The 25055-nt window shown below is 45.7% G+C and overlaps 1 pseudogene; it reads right to left on the bottom strand.

Annotated features, from left to right (window-relative positions):
* Positions 1-15894: 15894 nt before the first annotated feature.
* On the bottom strand, positions 15895-16428 carry LOC135894787 (sphingosine 1-phosphate receptor 3-like; annotated as a pseudogene).
* Between the last annotated feature and the right edge of the window lie 8627 nt (positions 16429-25055).

The raw sequence follows: 25055 nt of genomic DNA, 5'->3' as shown, positions 1-25055 counted from the left end.
CTTTGAGGTTTTCCATTTATCATCAACTCTACAAGATGCTTTAATGTGGGCTTAAACTGTAGTCCAGCCAACTTTGTCAGTTGTGATAAAACTTTTTTCTCTGTAGTAGTAAATATTATGTGGAATACCCCTATGTGGACTTGACCATTCCTGAAACAACAATGGAATTCAGGTTGTGAAAAGCAATAAACAGATGGAACCACTTTCTATTTATGTAGTTTCACAGGTCACAACATATTCTGTCTTTTTCAGTAAGAATTATATATAGCTAGAGAGTTCACTGGTTCAGTTTAATAGTTGACATTAGATCCCATGCCATCTAGAAAGAGGAGACCTTATGGAATAGTGCCTCATTTCCTCTCACTTACGCCAGTTTAATTTCATTAATTTCATGAGAGTTATTCTTGGATCTCCTTGGTGTACATGAGAATTGGTCCCCTACTCACAGCCAATGTGCTCTCCAGCTTCTTGAGGCTAATGTAGATGAGAATATATTTGTCTTCATTACAGCATTGTCCTAAGTGTTATAAATGTGTTTACATTAAAAGTACTTGTCGTGAGATTTAAAGATTTTGTGAGTGAAGATAAAGAAACCTCACATTAGAATTTGCCTTTTATAATAGCATTATAGGTGGGAGGAGGCACAAATGCATATTCAGTATCAGTGCAGTTTGTATGCTTTTTTCATAGTTACTGGATAGGTTTTTATTTTGGTGTCTAGAACTTTGTTCATTTTTCAACTTTGAATGGTGGTAGGTTGTTAACTTGCAGCATCTGTCACCTGAAAAAGGCAAAAAATGATATACGAGATGATCTGTTCAATCTTAAAGTATTTAAACCTGTAATCTACTCTAAACTACTTTTTTAAAGAGGGCACTAGCTTGCCCATTTAAAAATATATTTTATTAAAAAAATCTTTACAGTAATTCTGAGTTTAGTTCATATTTGGGGGGTTATTTAGAAGATAGCACAAGAGACACACCTAGGAACAGCTCAGTTATTTTGGCTTGAAAGAGGTTGCCCATTCCAATTTGCTTTCACAGATTTTCACAATTTTGTGTATGCAGAGTATGGATTTAATTGCTGTGCGTGTACAGGAATCCTGCATGTAACTGGAGGCAAGCCAATATCCGCTTGGGATTTTTGTATGGTAGTGCTACTTACGATTAGTTTGCACAGTGCTATGAACATGTAAAATGCTGACGTATGTAAAATACAGGCAAATGGAGAAGTGTAAATACAGAGTGAGAATATTCTACAAAGCAGTGTTAGTCTCCATGAAAGATCTGTAACCCAATGGTATTCAAACGGGATTATGACCCAGTCTTGAGGTACTTGGAGATGTTTATAGAGACTGAATGTAGACCAACCTTTTCTGCCAGTGGGTGCCGGGTGGTAACTTGGACTTTAGTGCGGCAGCCTGGTCTTGAATAAGAGGTAACAGAGGAGACCAACTGACATAGAAAGGAGAGACCTGCACAGAAAAGAAGCATGAGGTGGCTTTTGTCACCAGGCCTTGTGTCCTTCAGCAAGGCGGGGCAGGGAGGTTCCTTGAAACCTATTCTTCTTTCAGAGGCGACAACAGAGACTACACAGAGGTGGTCAGGTAGCATCCTTTCTCTCTCCCACCAGCAGCAGGGGTTCTTGCATGCATCTCCGGTTCAATAAGCAGTGGGATCTCTTCCTTAAGGTTGACTTTCCAGAACCTTTCCCTTTTGCCAGAGTGTGACTGACTGTCTTGGAGAGCATAAGCCTTGTTTTCTATGTAACTAAGGCTGTATCTGCATGATGAAGTTTGGTTGGCACAAGTAACATCTGTGAACAGCCACCAGAGTTTGTATGTTGCTCGGGAGTGTGCATGCTTGGCTGTTGGCTTTGGTGCGGTGCATACTTACTGGGAGTGCTTGTGTCGGTGTAAAGTTAGGTGCAACACAAGTCGATAGCCCAGTGTGCCCCATGCTACTGTCTGGCACAATACCTCTTGTGATATTTTTGAGTGCTTTGTGGAATAGCCGTGATTTGTCTCAGGATTTCTTAGAGATAGGGGTCAAGGTCACACCATGCCACTTTCTTCATCCCATCATACTTTCCACATCTCATAATTTTCGCATTGTTTTTTGAAAACTCCCTCCGTTCCATGCGGTGCTTTGCCATCATTTCTCTGACAGAAACCTGGACCCTCTTGAGCTCAACACAATTCTTACATGCTAACTGAATGCTGATGTGTATATAGTGAGGGGGGGAAATGCCAGGTTGCTGCTGACATTGATGGAGCAGCACCACACCTAGCCACACAAGCCAAAGAAAGGAAATTTGAACACTCAAAGAAAGGAATAATAGAATATCAGGGTTGGAAGGGACCTCAGGAGGTCATCTAGTCCAATCCCCTGCTCAAAGCAGGACCAATCCACAGACAGATTTTTGCCCCAGATCCCTAAATGGCCCCCTCAAGGATTAAACTCACAACCCTGGGTTTAGCAGGCCAATGCTCAAACCACTGAGCTATCCCTGCTGACTCTACCTTTGTTTTATTACCTCTGGCTGGGCACAGGACACTGTTCTGATGTGGGTTGTGTAACTGGATTGCCATACAACCCTTTTTAGAACTTGTTCCCTAACCTGTTATTTTCTAACACTATACCAGTAAAGCAAAGAAGAGTCAATGCCTTTGCCTTAATTTGGAGGTGGGCCAGGTGCCATTTTTAAATGGGAAACAAAGGTGGCTTGGTGGCGGGGAGAGAGGTGAGGTTTGAGGGAAAGAAAAAGCAAAAAACACACTTCAAGGAATAATGCATGTACGCACTTACCCAAGCTCCTTCACCCTTCACGAGCAGGCTCATCTGTGCTTTTTTAGAAGGGGAGCAATTTTAGCCTATTTCTTCACTGCATTATACTCCAGAAGGAGGATCAAATTCAGCCCTCTTCTAATTTCCTGGACTGTAATGGAGATAAACCTGTGGTATAACAGGTCTGTAGTGTTGAATCATTGTTCCAAAGCCCATGGCTGTTATGTTTCTTGCAGGCATGCTAAAAGGACATAGGACTGGAAGAGCCCTGAAAGGGTCATCAAGTCCAGTGCCTTGCTACCACAAGTAACCCCATTTTATAATTGTGTTCCAGACTTCCACTCCTGATGGCTAAAAACCTAATTTCCAGCCTAAATGTAATAATTGTTACTTTATATCCATTGTGCCAACATTGCCATTTAGCTTAAATAGCTTTTCTCCCATGCTGCTGTTTACCTCCGATCTATTTACTGAGCGTACTCATATCCCCTGTTAGCCTATGTTTTTTGCTAGGCTAAACAAGCCAAGTTCTTTTAGTCTCCACTCATTGCTATGTCCTCCATTATCTTGATCTTCCTAGTAGCACTTTCTTCGCCTGTTCCAGTTTGAATTCATCATTCTTCAACGTGGGTGACCAGCATTGTAAATAGTATTCCAGATGAGGTCTTACCAGTGCTTTGAATCAAGTGGTCGAGAAAACAAACTTGAAGAAACTCTGGAGAGTTCACACTCTGTGTAACTGGGAAGAGCATGGTTTTTCTCCCAGCTGAGATCCAGTCTGAGTGGAGGGTGTGCTTCACAACTGCAGGATTTATTGGGAATCAAAAGTGAGTGCCAAATACAACCTACTGCCTGCACTGAGTACTGCTGTTAGGAATGTTGTAATGTGGGCAGGGCTAATACCAATATCTCCATATAATGTAACTTGCCACTGTTATTTAAGTAGGGCTGGGGGCAAGAGAGGAAGTGGGCTACAGATCGGCATTGCAAAAACTGGATCAACAAATCCTTTCCTCGCTTGCATAATAGGCTTGTGGCTATTACCTGCTGCTTTGGCCACTGTGCCCTGAAAAGTTCTGTGGACGAACTGTTTGTACTTAGGAGACTCAAAGTGAGGAAAATGCAGTGCCAAGACTATGACATTGTACGGATTCATAGAATTCAAGGCCAGAAGGGACTATTTCATAATCTAGTCTGATCTCCTGCATGTCATAGGCCATTAAATTCAACCAGTTACCCCTGTAATTGAACCCAGTAACTTGTCTGACTAAAGGATATCTTCCAGAAAGGCATCCAGTCTTGATGTGCAGACATCAAGAGACGGAGAATCTACCACTTTCCTTGGCAATTTGTTCCAATTGCCAATCACAGTAGTTTAGAAATTTGTGCTTAATTTCTATTTGGATTTGTCTGGCTTCAGCTTCCAGCCATTGGTTCTTGTTATGCCTTTGTCTGGTAAATTAAAGAGCACTTCAGCACCTGGTATTTTCTCTGTGTGACGGTACCTATATGCTGTAATCAAGTCACCTCTGTCTTTTTGGTAAACTAAAGAGATTGAGCTTTTTAAGTCTCTCACTGTAAGACATTTTCTCCAGCCCTTGAATCATTTTTGTGGCTCTTTTCTGCACCGTTTCCAATTTTTCAGTATTCTTTTTAAAATCGATCTCACTGATACCCTATAAAATCCCCTCCCTATTCCCGCTCGCTACGTCCCTGTTTATACATGGTTTATGTTACAGCATTGCATTGGAAGCGCATGTTCAGTTGCTTCTCCACTGTGACCCCCTATATCCTTTTCAGAGTCGTGGCTTTCAAGGCTGCAGTTCCCTGTTCTGTAGATATGTCCTGCATTCCTTGTTCCTAGACGTTTCATTTGCATTTGGCTGTATCAAAAGTAACTTTTTTGAATGGACCAAGCTTACTATGTGATCAAGTTTGCTATGCATGATGGCCCTGTTCTCCTCATTTACTATTCCAGAAATCTTGATCATCCACAAATACTATCAGCGGTGATTTTATATTTACTTCCAGATCATTGATGAAAATGTTTAATAGTGTCAGGCCTAGTATCAATGCCTTCGGAATTCCATTAGAAACGTCGTCCTTCCATGATGATTCCCTGTTAACTACTTTATGAGATCTGTCAGTGAGCCAGCTCTTAATCCATTTAATATGTGCTCTGTAGTTATTGTTTAGTGCCACTTTTTAAATCAGAATGTGGCATGGTACGAAGTCCAATGCCTGACATAAATCGAAGTATGTTATCTCTGTGCAGGTACCTTAATCAAATTTGTAATCTCATCCGAGTGAAATCAGGTTTGTTTGACAAGGTCTGTTTTCAATAAAACCTTGAATTGGCACTAACTGTATTTCTATGCTTTCATTTTTTTTAGCAGTTGAAGCACGTGTGTGTGTGTGTGTAATTTTATCTTATGGGTTGGGACTGTCTTTTGTTTGCTCATATTGAATGTTTTCAGGCCACGTGAAAGCCAAAAGTATAACAAGGTTCAAAAAAGATTTAGATAAGTTCCTGAAGGATAGGTCCATCAATGGCTATTAGCCAAGATGGTCAGGGCCACAATCCCATGCTCTGGGTGTCTGTAAACTTCTGACTGCCAGAAGCTGGGACTGAACAAGAAGGGATGAATCACTTGATAATTGCCCTGTTCTGCTCATTCGCTTTGAAGCATCAGGCACTGGCTACTGTTGGAAGACAAAAACAACGAGGAGTCCTTGTGGCACCTTAGAGACTAACAAATTTATTTGGGCATAAGCTTTCGTGGGCTAAAACCCACTTCATCAGATACCTGGAGTGGAACAGGTATCTGATGGGAGGTGTAAATACACAGCATATGAAAAGATGGGAGTTGCCTTACCAAGTGGGGGGTCAGTGCTAACGAACCAATTCCATTAAGGTGGAAGTGGGCTATTCTCAACAGTTGACAAGAAGGGATGGGTTTACAGAAATTACAGAAACTGGGTTTAATAATAAAACAAATTTTATTAACTACAAAGGGTGCATTTTAAGTGAATATAAGAGATAGACAAAACAAAGCAGATTACTAAGCAAATGAAACCAAACACGCAAAATAAGCTAGTTTCACTGAAGAAATTGGTTACAAATAGTAATTTCTCACCCTAGATATTGTTGCAGGCAGATGACAGAAAGTCTTGAAAGGCAGCTGCACTAGTGTCCAGCTTGAGACCTCAGGTATTATTACTCACAAGCTAGACGCCCTTCCAGCTTGGGCTCAACCCTTCTCCCCCCAGTTCAGTTCTTGCTTTCTGGTCTTTTTCAGTGTTTCTTAGGGTGGGGAGGCAGAGGAGAACCGCGATGATGTCACTCCCCTGCCTTATATAGCTCTTGTGTAAGGCGAGAACCCTTTGTCTCCTCATGGAAAACCACTGGCATTCCAAAAGGGGAGGAAGGGTATCCAGTACCAGGTGACTCGGACCCCGGTCTCTGCAGGGCTGTGGCAGTCATTGCTCGTAGGCTGTCTCCAGCGTCCACAGAAAGACTAAGCTCTTTCACAGTCCATTGTCTCTGCTAATGGCCTATTAGCCCTGTCTGGCTTTTCCATTGTTGTACCTGAAGGGCTGGTTGGGGTTGACACTCAAAGTAACACATTTGAAATACAGACACATAGTTAATATTCCTAACTTCAGATACAGAAATGATACAGGCCTACAAGTTGAATAATCACATTTCAGTAAATCATAACCTTTCCAATTATACCTTACAAGACCCATCTTGCGTAAAGTACATCTCAGTTATGTCATATTCATGTCATAAGCATATTCTCATAAAGAATATGGAGTGAAACATCACAGTAATATTTACATTGCAACAGTTTTCTTGTTCAATAAAGACTCAGTATTTGGCGAGATTAGAGCACCCCCAGTCTGCCGGCTGGCTTGCTAGTACCATATAGTATTTGGAAAAGCTAGTCCACTTGGGTTTAATAGGTCTATACAAAGTATCTGCACTTGCACTCCATCTTTTCATATTCCATATAAATTCTAATAACATTCTCTGTATTCCTGCTAGAGTTTTATGTGGGATAATTAGAGGAATATTTTGAAACAAAAAAAAATGTCCTTGGTAAAATATTAATTTGATTGTGGCTGTTCTTCCGTACCAAGAAATTGCATACTTCCCTCAGCACTCCAAATCTTGTTTCGTTTGCTGAAGTAGTGGTTTAATATTTAAATCATACAACTTTTCTAGGTTGTTTTGAGACCTGAATTGGCTGCCCATTAGTAACTAAATGTTTTCTGTAAGTATGACTTCTCAGAGTCTGGCAAATGTATAGCTATTATTTTAGTTTTGGCATAATTTATTTTAAAGCCAAATGTAATTTGTGAAGTAATGGATTTCTTTAGATACTAATTTCAGGGAAATATTCAGATTAGCTAAAAATATTACATAATCTACACACACAGAGCTATTTTTAATGAATTCCTGCAAGTTTTATTCCTGGGATAGATTAATTATTCCTTATCCTCTGTGAAGAAAGGCTCCATGGCCAGTGTGAAAAGTAAAGGAGACAATGGACATTCCTGCCTAATTCTCCTATGTAATTCAAACAGGGCAGATTTAACCCCATTGACTGGCACACCTGATTTGGTGCTGATATAAAGAGCAGTTTTGCACTTAAGAAACGGGGGCCAATGTCCATAAAGGATAGAATTTAGCATCAGAAGTTCCATGCTATTCTACCCAAAGCTTTTTCTGTGTTGTGATGATAAGAGAAATGGATCTTTTTATCTTGCACTATGAATGCTAGCTGCTATCGATGGTATGCCACAGTTCCTAATACACGAAGAACTCAATAGGCCACCAAGTTGTATCGAGACAGAGGCCACTATCAAACAGTTGTCACAAGGAAAGGCACCTGGTTTAGATGGAATGCCACCAGAAGTCTATAAGCATGGTGTTTATCAAACGTCTCGAATGCTCATGTGGCTCTTCAATGCTATCTGGGAGTAGGAAACCATGCCTCAAGGATGCCTCAATTGTCCATATATACGATCCCAAAGATGACCGAGCAGTCTGTGACAACAATCATCGGATCTCGCCTCATTCCATTGCAGGGAAGATTTTAGCATGTGTCTTATTCAATACATTCTCCACCATCACGAATAACATTTTCTCAGAGTATCATTGCAGCTTCTGCGCAGGATGCGGATCAGCGGCTATGATTTTTGCTGCTCGCCAAATACAAGATAGGTCACAGTTTTGTTCCTGGCACTTCTGTATGGTGTTTGTAGACCTGACAAAGGCCTGCGGCATTGTTAGTCAAGAGGGTCTCTGGTGGATCTTGCACAAAGTTGGGTGCTCACACAAATTCTTCACCATCGTGCACTTATTCCATGTCAGCAAGCTGGCTAAAGTGCTGGAAAATAGTGCTTCACCAGAGCCTTTCTTTGTCACAAATGGTCATGAAGACATGCTGTATGCTTGCACCTATATTATTTACCATTCTTTTTGGTGCTATGCTGCTAGATCCTTTTGAAGACTGTGACCGGAGTATTTACGAGCAATGCAACATAGATGGCAGCATCTTCAATCTCCAGTGCCTGTGTGTGTCACTAAAGTGATTGACTCTCTTCTCAGAGAGTTCCTCTTTGCTGATTGTGCAATGGTAGCACATACTCTCGAAGACATGCAGCCTCTAATCCAGGGATAGGCAACCTTTCAGAAGTGGTGTGCCGAGTCTTCATTTATTCTCTTTAATTTAAGGTTTCGCATGCCGGTAATACATGTTAACGTTTTTTAGAAGGTCTCTCTCTATAAGTCTATATTATATAACTAAACTATTGTTGTATGTAAAGTAAACAATGTTTTCAAAATGTTTAAGAAGCTTCCTTTAAAATTAAATTAAAATGCTGATCTTACGCTGCCAGCCTGCTCAGCCCACTTCCAGCCTGGGGTTCTGTTCACCTAGGCCTGCAGCGGGCTGAGCGGGGCAACTCGAGGTCAGGGCAGAGGGCTGGGGTGTGTGTGGAGGTGCAGGGCAGAAGGCTGGGTGTTGGGGGGAGGTCAGGGCAGAGGGCTGGGGGGTGTGTGGAGGTGCAGGGCAGAAGGCTGGGTGTTGGGGGGAGGTGCAGGGCAGAGGGCTGGGGTGTGTGTGGGGGTGCAGGGCAGAAGGCTGGGGTGTGTGTGTGGGGAGGATCAGGGCAGAGGGCTGGGGTGTGTGTGGAGGTGCAGGGCACAAGGCTGGGTGTGGGGGGGGTTCAGGGCAGAGGGCTGGAGGGTGTGTGGAGGTGCAGGGCAGAAGGCTGGGTGTTGGGGGGAGGTGCAGGGCAGAGGGCTTGGTGGGGCGTGGGGGGTGCTCGGCTCATGGGGGTGCTCCCAGCCCCCTGCCCTGAGCGGCTCACGGCAGGGGGCTGGGAGGGATATGCCCTGTTCCACTCCCTTCCCCCAGGCTCCGTCCCTACCTCTCTCTGCCTGCTCTACGGAGCAGCGAGCATGCTGCGCTTGGCTCGGCTCCCCCTCCCCCTCGCAAGGGCCGGCTACGGCAGGGAGAGGGGGGAGGAGGAGGAGGAGGGGCCGGAATGCACCACGTTGTGGGAAGAAACGGGGGGGAGGGAGCGTGGCTGCCGCAGGACCATGCTTCTGCCTCCTGCCCCCGCAGGGGAGAGCGGTAGGCGGGGGGGCTGAGTGGGGCGGGGGGCTGGGACCCCCCCCCCCACCGCTCTCCCCTGCAGGGGCAGGAGGCAGAAGCTTGGTCCTGTGGCAGCCAAGCTTCCCCCTCCCCCATTTCTTCCCACAGCGTGGTGCTTTCTGGCCCCTCCTCCTCCTCCTCCTCTCAGTGGGCAGCAGCGTGCCACTCAAAATCGGCTCGCGTGCCATGTTTGGCACGCGTGCCGTAGGTTGCCGACCCCTGCTCTAATCGACTGCTTTTCCAGATCAGCAAAGTGATTTGGGTTCTCTATCAGCCTCAAGAAAACTGAGGCCTTGGCTACACTTGCGAGTTGCAGCGCTGTAAAGCCGCCCCCAGCGCTGTAACTCACTCCCCGTCCACACTGGCAAGGCATTTGCAGCGCTGCATCTCCGTGGTTGCAGCGCTGCATGTACTCCACCTCTCCGAGAGGAATAGCGAGTACAGCGCTGTCGCTGCAGCGCTGCGGCGCCAGTGTGGCCGCCCAATGCGCTGTGAATGGCCTCCAGAATTATTCGGCAGTATCCCACAATGCCTGTTCTAGCCACTCTGGTCATCAGTTCAAACTCTACTGCCCTGGCCTTAGGTAACCAACCATGTGACCGACCCTTTACATTCCCCGGGAATTTTAAAAATCCCCTTCCTGTTTGCTCAGCCCGGCGTGGCGTGGAGTGCTATCAGCGAATCTTTCCAGGTGACCATGCCTCCACGCGCCAAGCAAGCCCCAGCATGGTGCAATGGCGAGTTGCTGGATCTCATCAGTGTTTTGGGGGGAGGAAGCTGTCCAGTCCCAGCTGCGCTCCAGCTGTAGGAATTACGATACCTTCGGGAAGGTATCAAAGGACATGATGGAAAGGGGCCATGACCGGGACGCCCTGCAGTGCAGGATTAAAGTGAAGGAGCTGCAGAGTGCCTACCACAAAGCCCGCGACGCAAACGGCCGCTCGGGTGCTCCCTCCGCGACCTGCCGATTCTACAAAGAGCTGGATGCGATACTTGGGGTTAACCCCACCTCCACTCCGAGCACCACCATGGACACTTCAGAGCCGGTGTTGGGGGGGGGGTGGGAGGAGGAGGAGGAGGAAAACGGGAGTGATGGTGGTGGGCCGGATGGAGACACCCCGGAATCCCCGGAGCCATGCAGCCAGGAGCTCTTCTCGAGCCAGGAGGAAGGTAGCCAGTCACAGCGGCCGGTACTTGGTGGAGGACAAACAGAAGAGCAGGTTCCCGGTAAGCGGGTTTTTTTTCGGGAAGGATTTTTTTCGGTGCGGGCTCTTTGGGAGAGGAGGGTTAGGCATGCATGCCTAGATGTGGAATAGTGCATTGATGTGGTTTATCACATTGCGGTAATCGGCCTCGGTAATCTCCTCGAATGTCTCATCCAGAACGTGTGCAATGCACTTGCGCAGGTTTCTCGGGAGAGCCACCGTGGTCCTTGTCCCAGCCAGGCTAATGTGTCCGCGCCACTGTGCCGCGAGGGGCGGGGGGACCATTGCTGCACACAGGCAAGCTGCATATGGGCCAGGGCGGAAGCCGCATTGCAGTAGAAGACCCTCCCTTGCTTCCCAGGTCACCCTCAGCAGCGAGATATCGTCCAGGACGAACTCCTGTGGAAAATGTTGGGACAGTGTTCAGTGTAGGTGCCCCCTGAAGCTGTTGGCTCTCCCCAAGGCACAGAAACCCAGAGGACAGTGCAGCCCTGAAACAATCAGTCCCCCTTACTCACCATTTTGAGGCTCCTGTGGGATGTGTGCGCTCTGTTTCGGACGGGAAAATTATGCTATTGTGTAGACCCTGTGTGTTTTCTACTCCTTAAGTGCAGGGGGAATCATTACTCTGGTATAAACAATGCTGCCTCTGTTAAATGTTGCATTTTGCCTATACAGCTGCATCAACCTTGAGACCTCAGCCGTCCCTCTTATCGCCTGCTCAGAGACTGCAAAGACTCAGGAAGAGACTGCGAAAAAGCAAAGAAGACATGCTGCAAGAAGTGATGCGGCAATCTATTAAAGAGAATGAGAAAGCACAGAACTGGAGGGAGAGAGAAAGCAGGATCCGCCAGGAAAACGCAGCGCACCGGCGGCAAAGCACGAAGCACTGGCAGCAAAGCACGGATAGGCTCATAAGCATCCTGGAGCGCCAAGTAGATGCTATCCAGGAGCTCGTAGCCATGCAGAAAGAGGAGCAGTACCACAAACGCAAACGCCCCCCCCCCACAGCCCTTGTCCCAAAACTCTTTCCGTTGTGCCCCACTGTCACCTCCAACCCACTTTCCCCAACTTCCGTGTTCTTCACGCCACCCGCTGCCTCCAACACCAGTATCTTCACCACCCAGCCCTGAAAACCACGACGCTTACCCTCTGCACTCAACCCCCATCACCATGCAGTATAGCTGTCCTGAAGTGCAGCACTCACTGCACAGCACTCCAGACAGGACAGATGCGAATCTGTGATTGTACTGTTCCCCACTCCACCCCCTTGTTTCTTTTCAATAAATGGATTCTTTGGCTTTGAAAACATTCTTTATTATTGCATAAAGTAAAAGACTCCTTAGCCCAGGAAATAAACAGGCACTGCAAGTCTGCTTAGCAGACACTGATTCCTAAAGATTGGAACTACTGCACTTCACTCCCGTGCAGGGCACCAGATATCACAGCTGGTTTTCAGCCTAAAGTTGCTCCCTCAAGGCATCCCTAATCCTTGCAGCCCCGCGCTGGGCCCCTGTAATAGCCCTGCTCTCTGGCTGTGCAAATTCAGCCTCCAGGTGTTGAACCTCGGAGGTCCATGCCTGACTGAATCTTTCACCCTTCCCTTCACAAATATTATGGAGGGCACAGCACGCGGATATAACCGCGGGGATGCTGTTTTCGGCCAAGTCCAGCTTCCTATACAGAGATCGCCAGTGGCCCTTTAAACGGCCAAAGGCACACTCCACAGTCATTCGGCACCGGCTCAGCCTGTAGTTGAACCGTTCCTTGCTGCTGTCAAGGCTCCCTGTGTAGGGTTTCATGAGCCACGGCATTAACGGGTAAGCGGGATCTCCAAGGATCACAATGGGCATTTCAACTTCCCCTACTGTGATCTTCCGCTCTGGGAAAAAAGTCCCGGCCTGCATCTTCCTGAACAGCCAAGTGTTCCAAAAGATGCGTGTGTCATGCACCTTTCCGGGCCAGCCTGTGTTAATGTCAATGAAACGCCCACGGTGATCCACAAGCGCCTGGAGGACCATAGAGAAATACCCCTTCCGATTAACATACTCGGATCCTAGGTGGGGTGGTGCCAGAATAGGAATGTGCGTCCCATCTATCGCCCCTCCACAGTTAGGGAACCCCATTTGTGCAAAGCCATCCACTATTTCCTGCACGTTACCCAGAGTCACGGTTCTTCTGAGTAGGATGCGATTAATGGCCTTGCAAACTTGCATCAACACGATTCCAACGGTCGACTTTCCCACTCCAAACTGGTTTGCGACCAACCGGTAGCTGTCTGGAGTTGCCAGCTTCCAGATTGCAATAGCCACCTGCTTCTCCATTGGCAGGGCAGCTCTCAATCTCGTGTCCTTGCGCCGCAGGGTGGGGGCAAGCTCCTCACACAGTCCCATGAAAGTGGCTTTTCTCATCCGAAAGTTCTGCAGCCACTGCTCGTCATCCCAGACTTCCATGACGATGTGATCCCACCACTCGGTGCTTGTTTTCCGAGCCCAAAAGCGGCGTTCCACAGTGCTGAGCATGTCCGTGAATGCCACAAGCAATTTCGTGTCGTACGTGTTGCGCGGCTCGATAGCATCGTCGGACTCCTCACTCTCACTGTCACTTTGGATCTTAAGGAATAGTTCGACAGCCAAACGTGACGTGCTGGCGAGACTCGTCAGCATACGCCTCAGCAGTTCGGACTCCATTTCCCGCAGACAGATCGCGCTGCACAGAAACCGTTGAAAGATGGCGCCAAAGGTGAACGGAAACAAAGGGATTTCTGGGGTGCGAAGCGATGCATCACGGGGCATTGGGACAGGACCCAGAATCCCCCGCACCCACGCCCCCTTCCCACAACCCACGGCGCCAGAATGGGAAAAGGTGCTCTGTAGGATAGCTGCCCATAATGCACCGCTCCCAATAGCGCTGCAATTGCCGCAAATGTGGCCACAACAGTGCGCTGGGCAGCTGTCAGTGTGGACAGACTGCAGCGCTTTCCCTACTCAGCTGCACGAAGTCAGGTTTAACTCACAGCGCTGTACATCTGCAAGTGTAGCCAAGGCCTGAGGTGCTTTACCAGCCGGTTCCAGGAAAAATGTACTCTGCCACCGAAATTGCAGTCAATGAGATGCTGCTTAATGCAGTAGAAAAATTTTGCTATCTTTCTCTTGTTTTTAATATACACCTCTACTCCGATATAACGCGCCCTGATATAACACGAATTCGGATATAACGCGGTAAAGCAGCGCTCCGGGGGGGGCGGATCAAAGCAAGTTCGATATAACGTGGTTTCACCTATAATGCGGTAAGATTTTTTTGGCTCCCGAGGACAGCGTTATATTGGGGTAGAGGAGTATTTATAAAACCTCTTTTTATTGCCTTTTATGTTCCTTGATAGGTGTTAACTCATTTTGTGCCTTAGCCTTTCTAATTTTGTCCTGAACATGTTTCAACACGAAAAAGGTTTTCAGAAATGCACCATCTATTAAAAAAAACCAAAAACCTCATGACAAGAAAGACAGGTCTGAACATGTTGAAACATGTTTGGGCTTTTCTGGACATGCCTGCCTGTTTTAAGAGGTACATTTCTGAAATGAAGCTACACAATAATTTTGCCTTTACAGACTATATTTTCCTATGCTGGTTTGCTTGGTGGGGGCTGTGCTTTGATAGGCTTTGCCCAAGATGGGGTTGTATAGCTGTTTATTGATCTGTTTGTATGATACCGGGCCCACTACTGGGGAGCTCCATCAAAACACACTTCCTACAATCATTTGCAACTGACATTTATGACACTTTCTCATTCCTTCCTTTTCTTGACATTTATTTAAACCACGCGCTTTTATTTTATTTTTACAACATACCCCATTCTGTTCCCAAACCACATCTAACTGATTTTTGCTCAACAGGATTTTGTAATTTGCCGAATGAAGAAGCCTCTTTCCCCTTGAGTTGAATGCTCCTGGGTTAAACAGAGGCACTGCAGTGCATATCCCAAATGTGATGATATTTAAAACACTCTTCGTGCACAAGTTACCACTAATTTATTTTATTTTTACAGTTCACTTCATTTACGGTCTAGTTCACAAAGTCTTGACTTCTCTGGCCGGGGTCATTAAGGATGCACCCTGGGAAGTTCTCAAATTGTTTCTCTCTCAGGTAGGGCTTGATGATTCCATGCACAACTCGTACCATTGAATGCAGAACAGTTTTACGGTTACAGCCTCGCACAAGCTCGATACCATATTTGTTCCTCAAAATTAGATAGTACAGGCCTAGAGAATAAGCATCTCTTTTGGCATCCTGTTGAATATCTGGTTTTGAGCCTGGGCAAAACCAAAATTGGCCCAATTTGTTTGCTTCTTCGGAGCTGTCAGTGTTCAGATTCCCTCAGTCCTCTGAAGAACAGTCACTCAGCAGCTGAAAAATGTACAGTAAGAAATATGTGAAAGGCACCTTTGTATTTTTTTATCATGTGCTTTTAAAACCTTTTACTTTGTGTGGCAAGAGACCTCTTCAGCTTGCAGCTTTAAAAAACACCAAATTGCCTCTATATGGGCTCAATCCAAAAGGCTCTACCGAGTTGAACTACAGTGGTCAGGTCCCCTCCAAGCCCCTACATATTCTTACATACAACATACCTGTGACTGGTCTCTGTATAACTCTCCATTGGAATTACTTGGGGTCTCCTGGTTGGGATGTGTGGGAGTCGCAAACAAAACTTGGGTCAGTGGTCTGGCCTTGTATTTCTCCTCTGCATTGTCCTGGTGATAGCATTCATTGGCTGCTAACATGTCTCAAACACCGTTTGTGTCAACAATATATTTGTTTCTCCAATTCCCACAATTTTGCCTGTATAACATCTCTTCATGAGCCACTTGACTGCTGGTGTTGGCCAGGGACTTTTAGGCTCTTCCATTTTTAATCAACAGGTGAGTTTAAATGGCCCATCCTCTTTTATACAATGGCTGCGCAATACTCTTAGCCAAAAGTTTAGGGCTAATGTTTCAAAAGTGCATTGTTCTCCCTCCCTCAGTAAGGAGGAACTTCTGTTTTAGGGCATAGGAGGATGGGCACTGTTGCACCCTTACTATTGTATTATTTGTACATCTTATACTTTCCCGCGTCAGTACTCTTACCGAATTAAAACCCAAACCAAACCAAGTTATGTGATAAAAAGGTGCTGAAGTTAAACAAGTGGTTAATGCTTTTCCCTATGATTTAACAGCATAAAATTGAAAAAATTATATCCTAAAAAGCCATAAATTGACTTCGCCTGACTGCGTTGGGCTGAATAGGCAAATCTCTGGCCATGCTGTCTTCACTAGACAGCCACAAACAAGACGAAAGAAAACCCGCTGCATTTCTTTGCTGGCCATACTGTAAACGTTGATACTCAGGGGAGAATTAACAATCACCAAGGCAACGAACCAGTCAGCCTTACATAAAATGGCGCATACTTTTACTTTGCAGGCTACGTGTATAAGCCACAAAATAAACAATGAAACCAACAAGCAATAAATGTCCTAAGCAGTGTCCTAGATCTCTTTGCGTTTTTATGCTTAGCGACATTACATTTACTGGACTTTACCAGTGTAAAAATACGTGCATAAAGGGAAACCAAAATAAGCCAACTTGTACCAATAAGAAAGAAGCCCTGTACTTTTTATTTGCATCATAAGGCCTCCTTTTAATCATAGTCAAACACCTCTTGATGGCTGTGGCTAACAAACTAAATGTGGAAGCCTCTAGGGCCACAAACATACTGCCTTCCCGAATAACCATTTGTCAACCACAAAAAGCATATGGATGCCCTGTTCCTCTGACGACCCCTGTGTGCTTGTGCATGAGGAATATAGGCAGCGGGGTGCCTGGGCCTGGGCCATCACAGAGTAGCCCAGAACCCCTCTTAAATCATACCCTCTTTCACTTCAGCTGTTGTGATGGCGTAAGGAGTATTAACCTGGTAATGTTGCGTGGGAGTTTTACTAGTGTACTGTCTTCTGCTGACACGGGGCATGCCTCCGTTTCCCTGGGGTACTGCACCATACTAGATGGTGATGGGAAATAAGGGTGTGACTTCACTGAGGGATGATACTTGACGGCCAGCAGGTAAACGATGGTGGCTGCCCTTCGTAACCTGAGCCCAGGAGGGGGTTGGGGCCAGGTGACACCATCAGCCCGGGAAACTGGACAAAGGCTGGAGGAGGGGCTGGGGATGTGTGGCTGGGTGAGGCAGCAGGAAGGGGTTTCAGATTGGAGCTGGCTGGAGAGATGGGAGGAGGCCCAGAACCTGGGTCTGGGCTCCCCACCGCCCAAGAGGGACCCGATTGAGGGGTCCTGTTTTCTGTACCTACAACCATGACACTCAATAACAGACTTAAAGTGGCAATTCTTCAATAAAAAAAAGTTCAAAAACAGACTCCAACGAGAAACTGCAGAACTGGAATTAATTTGCAAACTGGACACCGTCAAATTAGGCCCGAATAAAGACTGGGAGTGGATGGGTCACTACAAGAACTAAAAACTAATTCCCCCATGCTAATTTTCCCCCTACTGTTACTCACACCTTCTTGTCAACTGTTTGAAATGGGCCACCCTGATTACCACTACAAAAGTGAGTTTTCCTCCTGTTGATAATAGCCCACTTTAATTGAATTGTCTCGTTAGAATTGGTAAGGCAACTCCCATCTTTTCATGTACTATGTATATATAGCTTCCTCCTGTATTTTCCACTCTGTGCATCTGATGAAGTGGGTTTTAGCCCACAAAAGCTTATGCCCAAATAAATTTGTTAGTCTCTAAGGTGCCACAAGCACTCCTCGTTGTTTTTGCTGATACAGACTAACACGGCTACAACTCTGAAACCTGTCACCATGTAGATTAAAATAACTGATACCAGCACAGAACTTGCTATGAAGCCAAAGCATCTTTGAGCACCAGTCTCTGTATTACGGCATTGAATCACTTTAGTACTGCAGGGCAAATAGCTTTAATGGGGCGAGGAAGGATGTGGCTTACAACAGTAGGACTGTGGCATGCTCAGTTTGGGTTGCATATAAATAGGCTTCTATAAAGCTTTTATTAAACTAGCTCATGTCTTGTCAGCTCCATGAAGGAATAGTTCAGAAATAACTCATGTGGTGGCTGTGGCTGGCTGCTTTAAAGATAATCAATGGCTCTTGTTCATTGTAGACTTCTTTTATTATTTGGGGTTGGAGTGTGCATCCTTTATACCCAAAGTTAAGTTTTGGCCCTGAATAATGTGGCACAAAGAAAATGTACTACATGGGCCCTGAACATATAAAGGATTGCTGTTCGTTACCTGTAGCTAACAAATATTACTGATATATTAAGTGGAGAGTTGGAAAATTCACTGTAGGACTTGTAGTGAGGGAGGTGCATGAAGTGCAGCCAGATGATTTTTGCATTGCTGTGTGCTCTGTTTTTTACTGAGAGATTGAGGTTTTTGTTTCCTGTTTTTTGTGGTTCTAGCAAAACTTTAGCGTTTTAGGGGTAAAATGAGAAAGGAACTAAACAATGGTTTGTGAAAAATAACGTTTGCAAACTCAGACATGATACTTGGCTTGAAAAAGGAGCAGTGTTAGAAGCAGCCAAAGCAGAGATAGTTGGAGGATTTCTATAGTTTTAACTGGACTTTCGTAGCCCTGTGCTGATTGGTTATTTGCTCCAAACCACCCCACCATCCCTCGCACTCTTTCTTCACCTCACTGTCACTTCACACCTGTCCCCCCTACGCTGTTCTCCCCTGCCTTGCCCCCAATGTCCCTTCTCCCATCACCTTACTTTCCATTTAGCTGATCTTCTCCTAATTAACCCCTGCCAGCCAAAACAAATTATCACACTAATATTGCTACCATCCCGTTGTTTACTCTGCTTGCATGTTATCAACCTTTTCCTAACCCTCGTGTCTGTCTTGTCTATTTAGTTGCAAGCTCTTTGGGGAAGGGACTGTCTGCTACTCTGTATTTGTCCAGCACCTAGTGCAGTGGAGGCCCATTCTTGGTTGGTCCTGAGTCACTACCTTAACAAACATGATTGATAATTATGAGATTGCCCATTTGTACAATACAGCAAGTAAATTGATCAGGATATGGGCTTCCTCAGTGAAACAGCACATCAGATGCCAAATGGATGGAAATAGGACGAGAGATGTATAGAAGGAGGGAGAACCAGCAGATAATACTATAGGCGCCGGCTTCCTCTGGGCCCAGGGGGTGCTCAGCCCCCCACTCTACCCCAGGCCCCACTCCCACCCCACCTCTTCTCCCAAGTCCCCTCCCCAGCCTCGCCTCTTCCCACCCAGTTCCACGCCCTCCCCCGAGCATGCCCCCCTGCTCCTCCCCCCCAATGCCTCCTGCATGCTGCAGAACAGCTGATCGTGGCAGGTGGGAAGCGCTGGGAGGGAGGGTAGGAGTTGATTGGTGGGGCCGCCAGCAGGCAGGAGGTATTCGGGGGGGGGGGGGTAAGGTGGCTGCCAGTGCTAAGCACCCACTAATTTTTTTCCATGGTTGCTCCAGGGCTGGAGCACCCACGGAGTCAGCACCTATGGATAATACTTAGCTCTCCCTCAGTGCAGGGAACTGGACTAGATGACCTATCAAGGTCCCTTCCAGTCCTACATTTCTATGATAGCTAAGAGCAGAGGTGGGTATTAGTTTTCATTGGTAGGCTATGTACTGACCAGCCTCAAAGAGAGGCTCCTTCAGTGCGATATGGGAGACTGCTAAGTTTTTAAAGTTGTTCTAAAAACTAAAACACAGTGCTTGCAATTAGAGAGTAACCCAGAGAGATGCTGGCGCTCACCCTGGGAAAGAAAGAAAAAAGCACAATTTTATGCAAAAGCATCTGTGCCTGCTTAGAATTTGAGAACCGCTGCTCTACAGGCACCACATTGTGTAACCTAGGTTGCAGGGGCCGGGTGGCAGAGCAGCGGCAGCCCCGAGCTGACCCTGGACCTGACCCCCGTGGCGCGGAGCCAGCTGGCTGCTGGCCCAGGACCCCCGCCGAGTGGCTGCCAGCCGCAGCCCAGATCCCAGGGCTTGTGGGGTCGCCAGCTGCTCCGGACCCTCGGACCCCTGCCACGCGGGGCGGGCTGGCTGCCCGTTCCGGTCCACCGCTGTGTGGCTGCCCCGGTGTAACGATGCGGTTCTGGCGGGACCCAACTGAGAGTGCCAATTCAGGACAAATTACTAAAACAGGGCAGTTACAGCCCAAGGCTGGGGTTTTTTCACCTCTAAGGCAAACCAAACCAGCCAGACTAAGAGGAGTCTGGTCTCACCCCACTGGCTAACCACAAGTCACAAAAGCAATTTCCTTAGACACTCCAGTTTCCCTGTATCACCACCAGTGCCACTCGTTATGGGGACAAATGGTTATGAAAACAATACCCCAATAAAAGAAAAAAGGTTCTCCTGATCCCATAGGACCAAGCCCCAGACCCAGATCAATATACAAATCAGATCTTACCCACAAATCACACTGTTGCCAATCCTTTAGAATCTAAAATGTAAAGGATTAATCATTAAAGGAAAAGGATAGAGATGAGAGTTAGAATTGGTTAAATGGAATCAATTACATACAGTAATGGCAAAGTTCTTAGTTCAGGCTTGCAGCAGAGATATAATAAACTGCAGGTTCAAATCAAGTCTCTGGAATACATCCCCAGCTGGGATGGGTCATCAGTCCTTTGTGTAGAGCTTCTGTTTGTAGCAAAGTCCCTCCAGAGGTAAGAAGCAGGATTGAAGACCAGATGGAGACGGGGCATCAGCCTTATATAGTCTTTTCCAGGTGTAAGAACACCTCTTTGTTCTTACTGTGGAAAATTACAGCAAAATGGAGTCTGGAGTCACATGGGCAAGTTCCTGCATACTTTGCTGAGTTACAAGGCGTATTTGCCTTCTCTCCATGGGTCAATTGTATAGCTGATGGTCCTTAATGGGCCATCAAGCAGGCTAGGCAGAGCTAACACCAACTTGTCTGGGATTTCACCCAGAGGCATAGCATAAGTTTGAAATATAGACAGTATAGAGCCAATATTCACAACTTCAACTACAAAATTGATACACACATATAGACAGCATAATTATAACCAGCAAACCCTAACCTTGTCTAAGACACCTCATTTGACCCCCTTTATACAAGATTTGGTGCCACTACAGGACCTTGGTTGCAACCATGTTCTATATGGTCCCAGATTATACCAATAACGTCACACCCGGCCCCCGGCCCCCGGAGCTCACGGGGCTACACGGCTGCCCTGGTCCCCCGACCCCACAGTGCTGGGTGACGGGGCAGCCCGGACCCGTCCGCACCAGGCAGCTGGGAACCTGGGACTCCGGCAGGGGCTGACACACTGTACCTCAAAATAACATCCTGTGCCCCATGTTCACCACTTTTATATGGTTATGAAATATATTTTGTACAAAGCATGCCTTGTGAGGTATCATTTGAAAACTCATGAGCTACTGAACATCATTATCGTGTTAACGTGTGTATCATCATTGTTTATGGAGTTATGAGATTTTGCTATATGTTTGCTACTCAAACATGTTGTGAGTCTGGGGAACGCCCACAAACTAGCTCCTCAGAAATAACAAAGGCCTTGCATGTCATCCCAAATGTCACATACACAGAAGGTGCTAGCAAGAAATTTACAATTCACCTGAGAGATGCTTCCAATCTCATGTACACAGGAGACTGCTTTGTCTATACCCCACCAGGAGGGTGTTCCTGACGGAGAGGAGGAGGGTATAAAATAAGAGACAATGGCTCATTAAGCCCTGCTCCCCCCATCTTGACACCTGGAAGCAAGAGTATTTGGAAGACAAAGAGTAGCACCGTTGATCTGGGGGAAGGGATGGTCCTAACGGCAAGGCTTTCTGATCAGTATGAATTGTGAACTGCCTGCAGCATCTGGTGGGGTCGAGAAAGTTGAATGCTTCAAAGTTTACTCAGCTTGGCAAAGTTTAGAATTTAGATTGTGATTTTATCGTTTTATTTCTTTTTGTAACCAATTCTAACCTTTTATGTCTGTATCACTTTAGTAATCACTTAAAATCTATCTTTCAGTAGTTAATAAGCTTGTTTTATTCTTTGATGTAAACCAGTGTGTTTTGATTGACCTGTTTGGGGAAATCTCTGCTCAGGGCTGGTGCATATTCATTTTCTTTGATTAAAATGACAGACTTATGAGCTTGCACTGTCCAAAGGGGTCTTGAGCAATGTAAGATGCACATTTCTGGGGTTCAAGGCTGGGGGCATTTGTGGGTGTCTCCCCGTGTACAGTTCATGAGTGGCTGGGAGAGTATTCCTGTAACTTTGTTGGGTGCTAATTGCTGTGACGCAAAGCCTGGAGGGGCTGCATTTCACTAGCAGAGCCATGTAAGAGGTATCCTGAGCTATAGAGTTAAGGGGGCACAGCGGTTGCACAGCCCAGATTGTACCCCGGGTGATATCACACCTTCTCTTTCTCCATTATCCTTTGTTGCTCTTCTCCTATAACTTTTTTCACATCAGACTTGCATTTTTGACTCTCACTTACTGCACAAATGTCTGTTTGTTTTCTAGTCTCCTCTGTTCCACTCCTCTTCTCCACCACCTTCATCTTCTACTTTTTTCTTATTTTTATGAGCAGGCAACCCCCCTGTAAATCTCCTAATTTTTGAACGGTGATAAAATGGCACCTTTGCCATTGCACTATACCAAATCTTCATCCTTCCTCCAGACCTCAGTTTGCAGGTAGCATTCTCTAAAAATGTACAAGAGGAGCTTCTTTCAATGAGACTAATTGAAGTTGATCCAATAAACTATATTACCTCACCCACCCTGTGTCTCGAATATCTTGGAACCAATGTGGCTACTACACTGCATACAATGAGACAAATTAGCATTTAGTTGGCAAGGGCAGATTTGGCTAAAAGCTAGTATGGCAGGGTTTTATACTAGTACGACATCTTCATTTTAAGGAGAATTTGAGACTGCATGCCAAATACCCTTTTAAAATATGGTTATAGTGGGGCTTTTAACGACTGTGTAAACATAATGGTTCTAGATTAAGTTCAGTTCAAAGTCAAAATGCTGTAAATCCTGTCTTGGCACTGATGATCAGTCTTTGTCTTTCCAGCTCATGCATCACTGGCAGTCGTATGTTTCTGCAATCGGAATTTGGGTGACGAGTTTGTTACTGATGTGTGGAATGGAGCAAAATGTCCCATCGCTGTTTTGGCTGGGCACAGATAGCTTGCTTTTTAAAATAAAATAACCATTCTCTCACAGATTGTAGTGAGCACCCTCTTCTAGCTACCCACAAGGGCTGCTGTGAGGGGAACTAAGCCGCAGGACCAGGCTGACCCTGAGATATCCCAGTTACAGAAACACACCCCTCTTCCAGAACTTCACAAAAAGGGAATGTAGCTTCTGGTTTACAGTTTTACACTCTTGGGGGCACTCAGTAACTGGACAGCAATCAACACACACACACTTTGCACAGTCTAACACCTTTATGCTCTGTTCTACTTAACCATGTAAAGCATGGGAGAGTACAGATCATATAAAACAATAAACACAAAACTTGTGTCTTTGTCTCAGGTTCCTGAACCTCCAAGGCATTCTTTGGGCTGGGGTCCATGTTTCTTGGGTTGTCCAGAGTCCTTGAGGCCATCTGGCTTTAGGAATGTGGGCAGGGTCCCCCTCCTCCATGAGGCTTCCACATGCTGGGTGACCTCTCCCTCCTGGAGCCCCTTACCCTGCTTCGGTGACCTTGCTTTCTCCTGCCCCATTCTGCGTCTTCCTCCTGGCTCCTGTTCCTATGTGTTTCTTTATTGAAACATCTTCTGGCCAATTCCACTCCTCCTACCTTCCTTCCTCCATCCAAAGGAATCAGCTAAATTGTTTTTTTCTAAGACTGCAGCGTCTATTTTGCATAACCTTTGTGAGGCATCATTAACCTTAAGTATTTCCCTGTGTTTCTGTCTGGGATGGTCATGCTACAGACCCTGTCCAGCACTGGTGGATCCCCTACATATAGGCACTCGTAATACAGCAGTTTTTCATAAGATGACTTCACAATATCAATCAGAATTCTTAAGTTGTACAGGCATAGCCCCATTCATCACACCAGCTATTACTTGAAAGTATTCAGCAAGCAGATGAGCTTTGTGAAAAGGTACCATTTTACATAGTAACTTGTCTGACTCCATCTGCACTCTAATTTATTCTTAAAGGAAACTTCCACCTAAAGGATGTAAAAGTTATTGCAAATACAGTGATGGCACCTGCACTGTTCTGTTCTATAAAGGATTTTTATAACACACTCATCACCCTAGTATCAGAGCGCCTTCCAGTAGTGTGTACAGTACTCACATTATTTAACACATCTGTCAGATGGTATTAGTTCTCTCAGCCTCTCCCCAGAGGGAGAAGTGGGTGCAATGGTGTGTCTCGTCTTGAAGGGTTCTTTTTTATTTATTTGTTAAAATATACCTGTTCCTATGTGTTTATATGAGAGGAAGCAAGGTCAAAGAAATGTGCCTTTCACTGAAATGCAAGGTGGTGAGGTTTGTGATAGGCCTTAGTTCCTGGGGGAGTTTATTCCACAGCTGGGACCACACCTCCAAACACACCCTGGACTACTCCTCAGACAGACAGCTCCCTGTTTTAACTGACCACTTTAAAATTTCCCATAGTTGGCAGTTCAACATGGCTGGTCTTCTTAAAAGCTACATCTGCTATTTTACCGATTCCTGGAGGTCTCCTGGGAAGTTGCTTCAGGCAGGATTTGCTATATTTGTAATACTGAAAGGCACTAGCTGGTTTGACTGAAATTCTATATGCTTTGGTGTTTCAGAGAGGACAAAAGTATGCCAAACATATGTGGTAAAGAGAATGTCAACCTTCTTGGGTGAAGAAGATGGACAGATTATTTCCTGAGAAGTATAGCATGAATATATATCCCTTTGTAAGAGAAGACACAAAGAGGCATGAAACTGTGTTTATATACAGTCTCCCATTTGGATTTTGCACATACTCTGATAAACTTAAATTCAGGATCTCTTGGCACTCTTACTTGAGCATGACTTGCCAGAGAAATTGAAATCAAAACACTGTAAACATTGTAAAAAGAACAGGAGTACTTGTGGCACCTTAGAGACTAACAAATTTATTAGAGCATAAGCTTTCGTGGGCTACAGCCCACTTCTTCAGCTGCATATAGAATGGAACATATATTGAGGAGATATATATACACACATACAGAGAGCATGAACAGGTGGGAGTTGTCTTACCAACTCTGAGAGGCCAATTAAGTAAGAGGAAAAAAAACTTTTGAAGTGATAATCAAGATAGCCCAGTACAGACAGTTTGATAAGAAGTGTGAGAATACTTACAAGGGG

The sequence above is a fragment of the Emys orbicularis genome (assembly GCF_028017835.1).
Source record: "Emys orbicularis isolate rEmyOrb1 chromosome 5 unlocalized genomic scaffold, rEmyOrb1.hap1 SUPER_5_unloc_1, whole genome shotgun sequence".
Taxonomy (NCBI): Eukaryota; Metazoa; Chordata; order Testudines; family Emydidae; genus Emys; species Emys orbicularis.
Note: the sequence above shows the minus strand (reverse complement) of the source record. Positions and strands in the feature narration are given on the sequence as shown.